Here is a 13,381-nt window from a genome sequence, read left to right as displayed (position 1 = left end):
GCTGTTAATAAACATAAATTCAGGGCGCCCTGGCATGGAGGGGGTAGGCCTACCTGGAGGTACCTACCACCTCAGAGAGTCATGGGCCATACCCCACACTGGTTGAATGTAGGTTTGTGTATTCTTGTATTTTCGATTTTTTTTGCCTTCGAAGTAACACATGCAAACCGTGTGCTTGCCACAGCGCATACTATTCCAAATGTTTCTTTTTTTGGTAACTGGGTAGACAACCTAAAAGTGACAATTCATCAACTTCACAGATCAAGATGGACCAGTGCTTGTAATGAAGCCGCCGGCTACGATCGAACATTCTCCAGTGGATGCAAGTCCGTTAGGACTATTTTATACTTTATGTTGTAAATGCCTCTCGGCATAGTACTCAGACAATATTGCTCTTTGTATGATAGGAGGCCGATACAAATCTTGGATGGGTCATCTGAAACGACTGTGATGTGCTCAGCATCTCCAGCATTATAGCCTATAAAACTACCATTTGAAAAAAACGGAGGGCTACGCAAATAGTCTGGCGTGAACTGAGGCCAGGTCCTCGATTGGTAGTGTTGGCTATGTAAGGCTATTTAAATATATTAAAGATTTGCGCGAGAATCTATATCTCTCCACTCCAGCAAAAAGTCATCCAATATGCCAAGATGTCGAGCCGTGGTCTTATCAATCGCTCCCGGTGGATTGCACGTATAATTTGCGCTCTGATATCAGCAGTTCTCTCATCAAAAGGGCATGCCATTGTGAACACACAAATCTGCGGTGAACGCCGGTTGAAATACCCAAAACCGGGTTATGTTTCAAACTTAACCTGCGCAAAACCTGGTCCGACCAGGTTTGATTCAGAGCATATGTTGCTATATCAACTAACATACCGTGATCCTTTTGGAACGGAAAACCTAGGGTTACCGAAAACCCTGGGTTAACTTACCCGGTTATGTGATAAAACCGGCTTTGTGGAACACCCCACTGTTCATGATTGAACGCCTCGGAGCAACTCTGAACTCCGCCTTCAGAAAACCTCTGTTCACTCTGTATTAGCTGATAAGTGCACAGCTAATCAACGAAGAGGCCAGCTACGTAATGCTATGTTAGCTGGAGATTTTTGGGGAACACTTGTACTTCGGCTGCTGCATAGTACAACTAGGCTTGGTAATAAGTCGGCAAAATGCTAACGTCCTGACTGTTTTGGGAAACACACACCTGGAGAGGACTGTTGATGGCAAGTGTTTTTGTGACTTAAGTCCATAGTATGCACAAAAAGAACACTAAAGGTGACATATCCCATTGGTGTGAAGCCAACTTTGAACAAACAAGGATAGTTGGAATTTAAACTCGTTTGGAGGCAACATCGTTGTATCCTATAGTGAGCTAGCTACTTATTAGCAATAAATGCTAACTCCATGTTCTGCTAAGGTAGTTACTTTTGTGCCCCTAACACCCCAACTGTCTTAATGGCAGAGCCTAAAAGGGATTGCACATACGTTAACGTAACGACTGGAACCGCGGCCAGCCTCTCAGCTCTGTCAGCTGGACTAAACATGGACAAGGGGCTCGACTTGACAAAGGGGACTGAAGACCCTGAGAGACAGAACCAACAGCATTAGTGGTTTCTGCAACAGACCAGGCTGCAGTTCAAGTCGTGTTTGGGTGGACTAAAACTACTAGCACAGAAAGTAGTATGTAAATCAATATAAAGAAATGCAGACTGCAGTCCTATAACTGCATCCTCCTCTAAACAGGAACAGACTGCTAACCCCTAGAGGCAGTGACCTCTAAACAGGAACAGACTGCTAACCCCCAGAGGCAGCGACCTCTAAACAGGAACAGACTGCTAACCCCCAGAGGCAGTGACCTCTAAACAGGAACAGACTGCTAACCCCCAGAGGCAGTGACCTCTAAACATACTTTAACCCCTAGAGGCAGTGACCTCTAAACAGGAACAGACTGCTAACCCCCAGAGGCAGCGACCTCTAAACAGGAACAGACTGCTAACCCCCAGAGGCAGTGACCTCTAAACAGGAACACTGCTAACCCCTAGAGGCAGTGACCTCTAAACAGGAACAGACTGCTAACCCCCAGAGGCAGTGACCTCTAAACAGGAACAGACTGCTAACCCCTAGAGGCAGTGACCTCTAAACAGGAACAGACTGCTAACCCCCAGAGGCAGCGACCTCTAAACAGGAACAGACTGCTAACCCCCAGAGGCAGTGACCTCTAAACAGGAACAGACTGCTAACCCCCAGAGGCAGTGACCTCTAAACATACTTTAACCCCTAGAGGCAGTGACCTCTAAACAGGAACAGACTGCTAACCCCTAGAGGCAGTGACCTCTAAACAGGAACAGACTGCTAACCCCCAGAGGCAGTGACCTCTAAACATACTTTATCCCCTAGAGGCAGTGACCTCTAAACAGGAACAGACTGCTAGCCCCCAGAGGCAGTGACCTCTAAACAGGAACAGACTGCTAACCCCTAGAGGCAGTGACCTCTAAACATACTTTAACCCCTAGAGGCAGTGACCTCTAAACAGGAACAGACTGCTAACCCCTAGAGGCAGTGACCTCTAAACATACTTTAACCCCCAGAGGAAGTGACCTCTAAACAGGACCCACTCTCCATACTCGTTTATTATAACCCAATGTCAACTTCACATTCCCTCTATCTGCTGTGCTAATCTTTGATCTTTTGTCCTTCTCAATACTACAGAGTTCATTCCCCACTCAGCTCCAGTGTAACTTCTCTTTGTTTCCTCACTAACGTCTCCTCCTTCTATCATCTCCATGTGACTTCCCAGCCTTCCTTTTGTTCTCGCTCCTGATTGGTTAATTGATAGCAGCTGGCCCAGCCCCACACCTGCAGGCCCTTATCAGAGAGGTATACTTCCTGAGACCACACACAAACTCTCCTCTGGTCTGTCGCACGCACGCACGCACGCACGCACGCACGCACGCACGCACACAAGAACACATACACACGAGAACACACACAGGAACATGCAATCACAAACAAGAACACATCAGACACACTCACACTCACACTCACACATACATTCCTACAGTACACATATTCAGCACATACACCAGAAGTATGTCTCGCCCCAGGTGTTAGCAGGTCCCTGTATGCAGTATCACGTCCATGCTCTGTTCAGATGTATACAACGTAGCGCAAACATGGTGTGTACTAACCGAACCTCTTTCTTTGTGTCAATTCAAATAAAAAAACATTATTCATAATGTATAGTGTGAACATGTGCAGGGTTTCTGCAGGTTCTTGAGACGAATAGATGAGGGGAAACATATGGCAAAGCACCAAGCTGCCCGCGGATTCACCTCTCTCCCTCTCTCTCTCTCTCTCTCTCTCTCTCTCTCTCTCTCTCTCTCTCTCTCTCTCTCTCTTCCCCCCCCACACACACTTGTTCACCTGTGTCAAGTGGCACAGTTGCTGACGTGCTGAAACCAGCGTCTAGCCCGACGCCGTGAGATGAAGCAGGCTGCCATTCAGCCAGGCTGAGTGGTTCTGCAGACAGGTTTTCAACACCTTGTGGAGAGTGAGAATTGCTTTCTCTCTTCGAAGGGACGGCAGAATATACATTGACAGCTCAAGTCGTGCTAACATATGATAAGTGTTTGGTTATGTCACTTGGTGAGTGCTGCATGCAGCGCTCAACTATTGCTCATAGCGTGGTCATTGAAGGCTGCATTCTTTTTCTTTCTTATTCTCTACAAACTTTGGGACCCTACTCCTTCCACAATGAAGGTGACCTTGGGTGTCTTGAAAGGCGCCTCGAAATGAAATGTATTATTATTATTATTATTACAATGCATCCACTTTTAAAATGTCTATTAGCTTCGAATTGAACACTACTACTAATCAAATTTCAAAATGTAGGATTTTATAATAATAATAATAATAATACATTTAATTTAGAGGCGCCTTTCAAGACACCCAAGGTCACCTGACAGAGCATATAGTCATCATAATGGAAGTCGTTCTTCTCTGCGACTTTGCAACTTGGTACGTTTTTAACCGTTAAACTTCGTTCAAACATTTAAGCTTTAGCCCAAGGAGACTATAACAAAAGCTAAGCCTTGTGGACATCGCAGAGCCTAACAACGTCAATATTTAAACTAGAAACACAATGTCAACCTCAAGGCTCTCAAGTCACGCAATTCAACCCATGCACACGCTCACACGCCACACTTCGTATTTCTCACGCAGAGAAATTACAAGGATAGCGACCACCAATTTGGGCCGCTATTTAACAGTGGAACAGGTACACTGTAAACCCGAACAGTACTACTAACTCATAACATTTAGGGTACAGAAATCAAAACCAGCCACTAAGTCAGGTGAAAATAAAACCATTAAGTTCTCTTTATTACTGAGGTTGTTTTAATTTTGTATTCATCAAAGTTTATGAGTGAAGGATTATCTCTAGTTTATAACTTTTGAGTGTACAGGGGGACGCAACGTCTGACGTCATTGACGTCACGACGCTCAGGCTCCGTCTTTTCATTTTCTCGAGAGTTCAAGGTGGCTACCCGTTCGCGAGAGAGAAAGCACTGCATGTAAACGAGCAAAACTAGCGATTACTTAGCTATTTTTACACAGACTAGTTTGTTTTTTGACTGTCCTTGTCTTGTATACACTTTATACGTTTATTTCTTTTTATGGAAAAGCCTATCATTTTGTCGACGCGGTTTTGCATTTTGGCGCGTTGACGTTAGCTAAGAGTAACGTTAGCTAAGAGCTAACGTCACGTACACGCAATGCCAGCAGCCGACGCCGATTCAACGGTCATTTTTTCAAGTGTGGTGCTGATGCTTCTGATGGTACAGTTTATTCTTCTGCTAAGCGCTCTTATCTGGTGAGTAAAAACCTCATACATTTTTTGTAATCTTGTCGGGTGCAGTGGCAATATGGCTAGTGTTAATTAGCCGGCTAATGCAGACACATAACGTTGTGCTGTTTGCTGTATTCTCAGAAGAAGGCCGAGCTCTGCCTTACTAAACACAAGGTAATAAAATATTAGAATACATAGTATATTTTTTATTAGATTTTAGTTATGACAATGAATTATTCGGTGAATTATTCGGTGCGAAAAGCCTAAAAGCCGCTTTCGCACCGAATAGTTCCAGGAACTAAACAATAGGAACCATTAGTACCCAAATAGTACCGGGACTATTCTTCCCCTAAATCTCCCCCAAACTGTTTTCACGTTTGCATTCGCACCGGCGCTGGCCAGGGGGAACTTGTGGGAGCGGTCAAGGAGCAACGTAGGCGCGGCGACCAGGTTTAAATTGTCACTCGACTTTAGCGTCACATAACAAACCAGCATGGAGGAGATCAACGGGAGGTTGTTTTTGTTGTGGCTTGCCGGGATGATGATCTGACATTTCGAACAGCGGCGTTTACAAAATTGGCCAGATTACGTAGCAGCGAGACGCAGGAGACGAAGGATTCTGCTTAATATGATAATCTCTCATTTTGTGGACGAGGGAGTAGCAGAGCGCAACAGGCAAAAGAGACGACGTGTCGTCGTCTTCTTCTTCGCCTCTTAAATATTGAATGTTAAATGTATAGCTCGCTCTGTGAGGCTACGCTACCCAGCAGGGCTTTAAAACATGTCGCGCTGCTTGGGAAGGCGGGGCCAGCGGTCGGCAGTGGGCGGGACTTATTATGTGGGCCAATCAACGCAGACCTCGAAACGGGGGAGAAAGGGAGAACCAAAAAGTCCCTGCCTCGAAGTAGGAGCTAAAATAGTTCCAGGAACTACTGTTTCGGGGGAGAAAAAATCCCCCAAAAATCCCCCAATCGTCTGGTGCGAACGCAAACAAAAAGGTACTAGGAACGTTTAGTTCCAGGAACTACAAAAGGTACTGCCGGTGCGAAAGCGCCTAAAGCCTGGTTCTCGCTACTCAGTTTATGAATTTATACAATGAAGAATATCTTACTTTAATCAGCAGAAAGATATAATGAGGCAACGTATGAAACTAAGAATACAAGTATCCCAAATGATATGTGAGGAGAACTTGAATAAATACCACTAATTATTTTACATCTATAATATTTCAGACATTTGATTTGTTTTAACATCCAATGTAGAGTTTCAAAAGTTAAAAATAAATGTGATGCTGCTTAAAGATATAATTAGCTTGACTTAAACTGTACTGTATAATGTGAACATTTACAAGTACTTCATACATTTCACTTGAATTTACATCTGTTATTATTGCTCTTTCTTTGTAGGCTCAAGTGGAAGGCGAATGCTGCTGTTCTTCCTTGAGCTTAAAGACATCGGTAAGTAAAGGAATTGCGTTGTACAAACTGGCCACCTTGATATAACACTGTAATGCAATCCAATTAAACACAAAGAACATCAGTTGAATCTACTCCTCCTTAAAGCAGTTTGAACTTTATATTATGACCAATTGATATATTGTAGATAGGGGTGTAACCGTTTAGTAAATCATAACCATTTAGGAAAAATCAATACATTATTTTAGTATGTTCTGGAGACACACATTCATTAATTCACAAATAACACAAACTATTTTGGGATGGTGTGTGTGTGTGTGTGTGTGTGTGTGTGTGTGTGTGTGTGTGTGTGTGTGTGTGTGTGTGTGTGTGTGTGTGTGTGTGTGTGTGTGTGAGAGAGAGAGAGCCAGGGAGCCTAATAAACTGCCAACTAAGTGTATATTTGAGGTTGAATATAAAACGTGTCCCTTATTTTACAAACTAATCAAAAGTGTATTTTCAAATATTATGTGCATGTAGGACTACAGAGTGCTGCTCCGGACACTGCAGCATTTTCAAGATCAGTCATCAAAAAGCTGCTATTTTTTCGGTGAGTCGGACAAATCTTAAATAAATAAATAAACGCATTTCATGATGGCAATCTTGTTGGACTGGAATAATAGCAATTAATTTATATAATTTGTAAAATCTGTTACCGCAGGATTAACCTGAGTATACAGCGACTGCCGTTCGAACATCAATCCAAGGTATGCTTTCAATAAGCATATTTCTACTTCAGGAGTAGTGTGCTTTAGTTTTCGAATGATTAAGTATTAACTGTGTAGAGTTTTCACTACAGACTAAAACAAGTGTTTTGTGAAATTACAGGGTGATTCAATGGAGTGGAAGTGCAAGTTGTGTTCAGTATCTGCAGACACCCGGGCAAAGTTATTTAGGCACTATCGTTTGCAGCATGGCCATTTTTCAAGAGTCTGCCCTCTGCCATGTCTGTATGGCGACTGCATTTGTACTTTTCAGTCATTTAATGCAATGAAAGCTCATTTGTCACGGGTTCATAATGACACACCCAGAATAGCTGCACCTGGAGGAGCATACACAGGTCATGCCCTTTTTACATGTCCCTTGTGTAACTTTAAGCATCCCTTTTCTGAGGAAACACTATTTGGTCATTTGAGGAGTCATTTAAGAAGCCATGAAATGGTACCATGCCCATTCAAGAACTGCAATTACAGCACCAATGTGTATTCTTCATTTAATGCACACAAAAGTAGAAAACATGTAGGTAGTTCAGACTTTGATGATAATGTTATATTAGAAGAAAATGACAGTGTCCCAGTCACAACTACTGCTGAATCTGTTGGTGACGCCCCTGCTCAGTGTGAGAGCACAGACACATTTGATCTTTCTGAGGATGAGAGTCAATGTGACACTGACAGTTTAAGAGCACAGTTGCAGCATAACTTGGCATCGTTATTCCTAAAGATGCGAACTATTCTTCATGTATCTGACATGGCATCTCAGGAAATAGTGGAACATTTAACTCAGATATTTACCTTGTCCCAACCTCTTCTTAAAAAATCCATTCTAGAAGTCTTGGAAAGTCACGATATCTCTGCTAGCGAAACTACTCTTGATGAGGTAGTGAGTGCTGTTATGGATAGTAACATTCTTGTTAGTGCCACAGCTAGAGGTAAGGAGTTATCTTCAACCAAAAGAAGGAAAACCTATGTTGAGAGAAATTACCCGGTGGTACCACCTGTAGAGTATGTACTAGAGCCGGGGCACACAGCAGTGCATGTTCCCATTCTTGAAATGATCCAAAACATTTTCAGACATACTGACATTTTGGAAAAAATTCAGGAAACAAAGACGGCTCAAAATGATCATTATGAGAGCCACCAAGATGGCTTATACTATAAAGGGAATGACTTATTATCTTCTTCAGATGAGCTAAAGCTACCACTTCTTTTGTACATCGATGATCTTGAAATTGCAAATCCACTTGGCACATCACGGAAAATCCACAAACTCTGTTCAGTGTACTGGATACTTGCTGATTTACCCAGTACATACAGATCAGCCTTGCATGTGATTCAGCTAGCAGCATTGTGTAAAGTAACAGACGTTCAGAAGTTTGGTTACGAAAGAGCCCTTGGTCCTCTTTTACGAGACATCCAAACCCTTGAACGAGATGGTGTATTTATTGAGTCCATTGGTAAGGCAGTTCGGGGAACAGTCATGTGTGTGGTGTCTGATAATCTTGCAGCCCATGCATTAGCAGGCTTTACAAAGTGTTTCAGAGCTGAATACTTTTGCAGATTCTGCACAGCTACTCAAGACAAACTTCAGTCTTGTGATGTTGGGGGTAGAGAATTTAGTCTGAGGACTAAAGCCAGCCATGACAGTGATGTGCATGCTGTAATGCATGGGGATTTTCAGAGTCAGTTTGGTGTACAGGGAGACTGTACTTTGAGCCAGCTAGAGTATTTCCATACAGTCACTGGTTTCCCACCTGATGTCCTCCACGATCTCTTTGAGGGCATCGTGCCTGTAGAGTTGGCCTTGTGTATTGGAGAAATGATCCGTTGCAAATATTTCACCCTTGAGTATTTAAACAGGAAAATAGCATCATTTCCATACCAGCGCACAGATAAGGTAGACAGACCCCAGCCTATTCCAAAGACCTTCAAAGTAAAGAGAACTATTGGCGGCAATGGCCATGAAAATGCTACTTTAATAAGACTCTTCCCTTTGATTATTGGTAATATAGTTCCTGAAGGAGATGTGGCATGGACTGTACTGATGGATTTGAAAGATGTAGTTGAGATAGTGCTTTCTCCCACATTTACAGAAGAATCCCTCCAGTACTTGCAGACAAAAATACAAGACCATAGACGCATGCTGCAGGAGACTTTTCCCGATTTCAAACTCTGACCTAAACATCACTACATCGAACATTACCCCGACCTCATACGCTGCTTTGGGCCTCTTGTCCACTTGTGGACGATGAGATTTGAGGGCAAACACCGCTTTTTCAAGCGTGTTGTACATGACACACAGAACTTTAAGAATGTGTTAAAAACACTGGCAAACAGGCATCAGCACATGGTTGCATACTATCTTAGTTCCCCATCATTCTTTAAACCTCATCAGCAGACATCAAATGTTTCTTCTGTGATGGTATCAGTGCTTCCTGATGTTGCAAGGGCATACATTGAACAAATAACGGACAGCAACATGATTTACAGCACATCAAATATCAACATTGATGGGACTAATTATGACAAGGAAATGTTTGTGTCTGTGGGGCAGGAGGGAGCACTGCCACAGTTTAACAAAATTGAACAGATTCTCCTTGTTAACCACCATGTTGTCTTTCTTTGCCAAGAACACAAGTCATACTACATCGAACACTTGCGTTCCTATGAACTTTCGGCAGGGAATTTGGCTGTTAACACTGTATCAGAGCTTAATGACAAATCACCTCTCTGTGCATACAACATAGAAGGAAGACTGCTCTTAACACCTAAAAGGTTCATATTATTAGACTGAAAAGTAGTTCTTCCTGTGCCTAGTTCAGCCCAAATTTTAAACATTGTTGAGTGTATGGTTTGGTGATGTAGTACTACTAGTTTTTCCAAAATAGTGCAATCAAACTAACTTATTTTACTCGTTTGTGTGTGTAAATCAGGTCTGTGAGAAATCAACACAGAAGATGGCTACTCCCCAGAGATTTGTGCTACGTGTATATGTTGCAACAGATGTTGCCATGAAACTTACTCTAACGGAGCGACCAACCTCTGTAGAAGAGCTTATGGACGTAATGAAAGAGAAGTTCAGGCCAAGACTGGATGGTGACTTTACCTTGCAATATGAGGATCCTGACTTCGGCGGTCAACTTACTGTTCTTGCGGATATTCAGGAGTTGCCTGAGAAGGGCACATTGAGAATACTGAGATCTGAAAGTGATGCCACCTCAACCGGAAGTTCCGATACAGACATACTCCCACATGTACCTTTAACACAGCGTCAGAAGAACTGGCCGGATTGTTTCCCTCTGCCTACTTTTTCATATGAAGTGCAGCATGTACTCGAAGAAGGAAATGGTGTTTTTGAGAGATCCAGAAAGAATGTGAATTTGACAAGGTCCCAAAAGCACAACATCCTGGAAAGCATGGCTGAAACCATGCACAGCTTCAAACCATATCCAAATGACAGTGAAGTGGGTAAGGCTGCTGAAGCTCTGATTAAAGCTCACCCGTGTCTCACAGAGTATGGCAGCAAAAGTGGATGGTATGGATGGAAGGTCTGCTTGAAGTTCAAGATGGGGAACTACCGTACCAAGCTTGCCAGAGCTGGGTGCGCTGAGGTGTCAGTTAACGCAGGCAGGAGGAGCGTAAACAACCCGGACAGAGAACATCCCCATTCAAACATAAGGAGAGCCAGGCGGGCTGAAGTAAACTTCCTACCCAACTTTCCAAGAGGAGAGAACGAGGCCACTCTGGAACAACTGAAACTTCAAATCCAGAAAGAGGTTGAAAAGACCGAGATAAATCAGACATTGGTAGACCAGCTAATGCACATAACCTTTGCCCTTCGTCGGCAAGATATTGTTAAGGGTGATACATCTGTGCGGGACTTTTTGGAGAGCTGGCCAGCTCTGCGCATGAAGTCACAGGTAAAAACTATTCCTCTTTTTTTCTGCATAATAATTGTTGCCATCCCCCACCACCCTTTATCCATTTACACAGGCAAAGTATCATTGTCACTACAAATATTTTAAACTTTCTCATATAGCTTTATAGCTTAAAACTAGTGATTGATTCCTCACATTTGCTGTTTAAACCCAAGTTAAAAGCTCTTCATTAATGTTTCCATGTTTGTGTGTATTTGTATGTCTGCAGGTGTTTGCCGAGTTCCATCGCATCACAAATGTGAACCTACAAAACCAATTCTACTGTGAGCTGGATCGGTACACACCAAAATTGATCATCTTGTACAGGCAGAAGGCCTCACGGTCTGGCAAGACGGCAGAGACTCTGCGGCGGATCCTAGGGATTTATGATCTCCAGGTGAGTTAAGATGAACTTGGCCATGGGGACAACATAAACCACATTTGAGTTTGTAATTGTGTTGTAATGTCTAGGTTGATACTGCTATCTAATTACAATTGCAATTTGTGATTTTTACTAATTGTTTTCTCACCTGTTCAAATGTTCCCATACATTACTACTTTAAAATGCCATTTACAAGCTCTATAATTTAAAATGTTTATTTAGGCTGCACTGAACAAATAATACAAAACAAAGACCTTCACTTTTTTTCTATAGTATATTTTGAGGGCGTTCACTAGTAGCACAAGCACATGATGGACAGATGTTTCTAATTAGATGTTAAATGAACATCTGCAAGTAAACCCATTTTCTGTCACTGAGTATGCATAGATTTGAGGAATCTTGGCTTCATGTGCTGGTAAACTATTTGTATTATTATTTTTTGATTGCCAATCCAGGAACAACGTGATGTCCACATGAGACGAACCCTGGCCCTCCATGCACTCCCAGTGTACTTGCGCGAGGATGACAGTGAGTTCTTCAAGACTTGCAATGTAAGTACTCACACAAGCATTAACAGAAATGTGGAGTCACATTAGGAAGGGATTATAGAGCCCATATTGAAGGAGGCAGTCATTATAACCACTAGTAACTTTCAACATATAACAAGACAGACTTAGAACATAGAAACGTGTGTGTGTGTCTGTCTGTCTGTCTGTCTGTCTGTCTGTCTGACCTTGCTGCTGGAACTGTCCTTTTTATAATTGGATTGTTTGTGTTTTTCAGGGGGAAGATGAGCCAGATATTGCCGACACCCTGCTGGCTCTCCTCACTGTGGGCACTACTGGTCACGACATCTTCAGCCCAAACAGCATTTGTGTTGTAGTAGAAGATGACGTTGTTGTGAGTGATCTTCCAAAGATGACTGATGCATTTGTACTGTTGTTTGGGTTGATCTATGCATTGCATTTAGACTATCCAAAGAAGCTTATTCACACATTCACCTTCATTCAGAAGATACTGATGTTTCTCGATGACAACAAACCACTGAAACCGTGCCTACTGACTTTGAAAAATGACTTGCTGAGAGAGTAAGCCAAGCATTAACATCCACATGTCTCTGTGAAGCATGTGAAGCATCCAGGGTCATGTTAAAATAGATGGATCCATTTAGCAAATGCTCAGTTTTATTGTTTGTATTGTTCCATTGATTACCTCAGCTCACAATTTGCACTGTTAGAGATTGCTTTTTTAAACAATCCCAGTGGGGGATCTTGATTTACTTTGATCATTTTAGGAGAATTTTCAAAGCACTTTATTTTATTTACAGTTGGGTGCAAATGTATTCAGCCCCCCTGAGTCAATACTTTGTAGAACCAAAGAGAACCAGAGAGTAAGCCAAGTATTAACATCCATGCGCTGCATGTGAAGCATCCAGGTTCATGTTCAAATATATGGATCCATTTAGCAAATGCTCAGTTTTATTGTTCCAATGAGTACCTCAGCTCACAATTTGCACTGTTTGAGATTGCTTTTTTTAAACAATCCCAGTGGAGGATGTTAATTTTGATTATTTTAGGGGAATTTTAGTATGTATTTTTATTTGCACCTTTGAAAGCACTTTATTTTATTTACAATTTGTTTTTTTGCTTATAAAGGGCTAACTTACAAATACAGTGCAAGTATTTCAGAAAGTTTGTCCAATTGTAAGGACATTAATGTTTATCTCTAAATAAAACAAAACTTGAATTGTTACAATGAAGTTGTTTTGACATTTTTTTAAGTATTTTATTTACTTAATATGTTACTTAAAATAAATATTACCGCTACTCAAACATTTTTGGGTTATCAGTTACGACAAACATTTTAAGTAGTTGTACTTAAAATAGTAAGTTGACTAATTGTAATTCTGTTGAGTGGATTTCCGTTGGTGTTTGAGTTTAGCACACTTTTATCTTTTGAGTAGATTTCTCCAAAGATTATAAGTTGTTCTCAATAACTTTTTTGAGTTCATCATGACTAATTAAATCAATTTAATTAAGTTTGCATTAATTAAACATATTA

The 13,381-nt window shown here is 41.9% G+C and overlaps 2 long non-coding RNA genes across 2 annotated transcripts; both read left to right on the top strand.

Moving 5' to 3' along the window:
* Positions 1 to 6,144: 6,144 nt before the first annotated feature.
* Positions 6,145 to 10,837, top strand: LOC115558933 (uncharacterized). Its single transcript, XR_003979386.1, has 3 exons — positions 6,145 to 6,305; positions 6,783 to 6,852; positions 9,955 to 10,837. It is a non-coding gene; the product is annotated as an uncharacterized LOC115558933 (long non-coding RNA).
* A 419-nt stretch (positions 10,838 to 11,256) lies between these two features.
* LOC115559094 (uncharacterized) lies at positions 11,257 to 12,480 on the top strand. Its single transcript, XR_003979418.1, has 3 exons — positions 11,257 to 11,335; positions 11,776 to 11,871; positions 12,104 to 12,480. It is a non-coding gene; the product is annotated as an uncharacterized LOC115559094 (long non-coding RNA).
* Positions 12,481 to 13,381: the final 901 nt, after the last annotated feature.

This window comes from Gadus morhua, chromosome 14, assembly GCF_902167405.1.
Source record: "Gadus morhua chromosome 14, gadMor3.0, whole genome shotgun sequence".
NCBI lineage: Eukaryota > Metazoa > Chordata > Actinopteri > Gadiformes > Gadidae > Gadus > Gadus morhua.
Note: the sequence above shows the minus strand (reverse complement) of the source record. Positions and strands in the feature narration are given on the sequence as shown.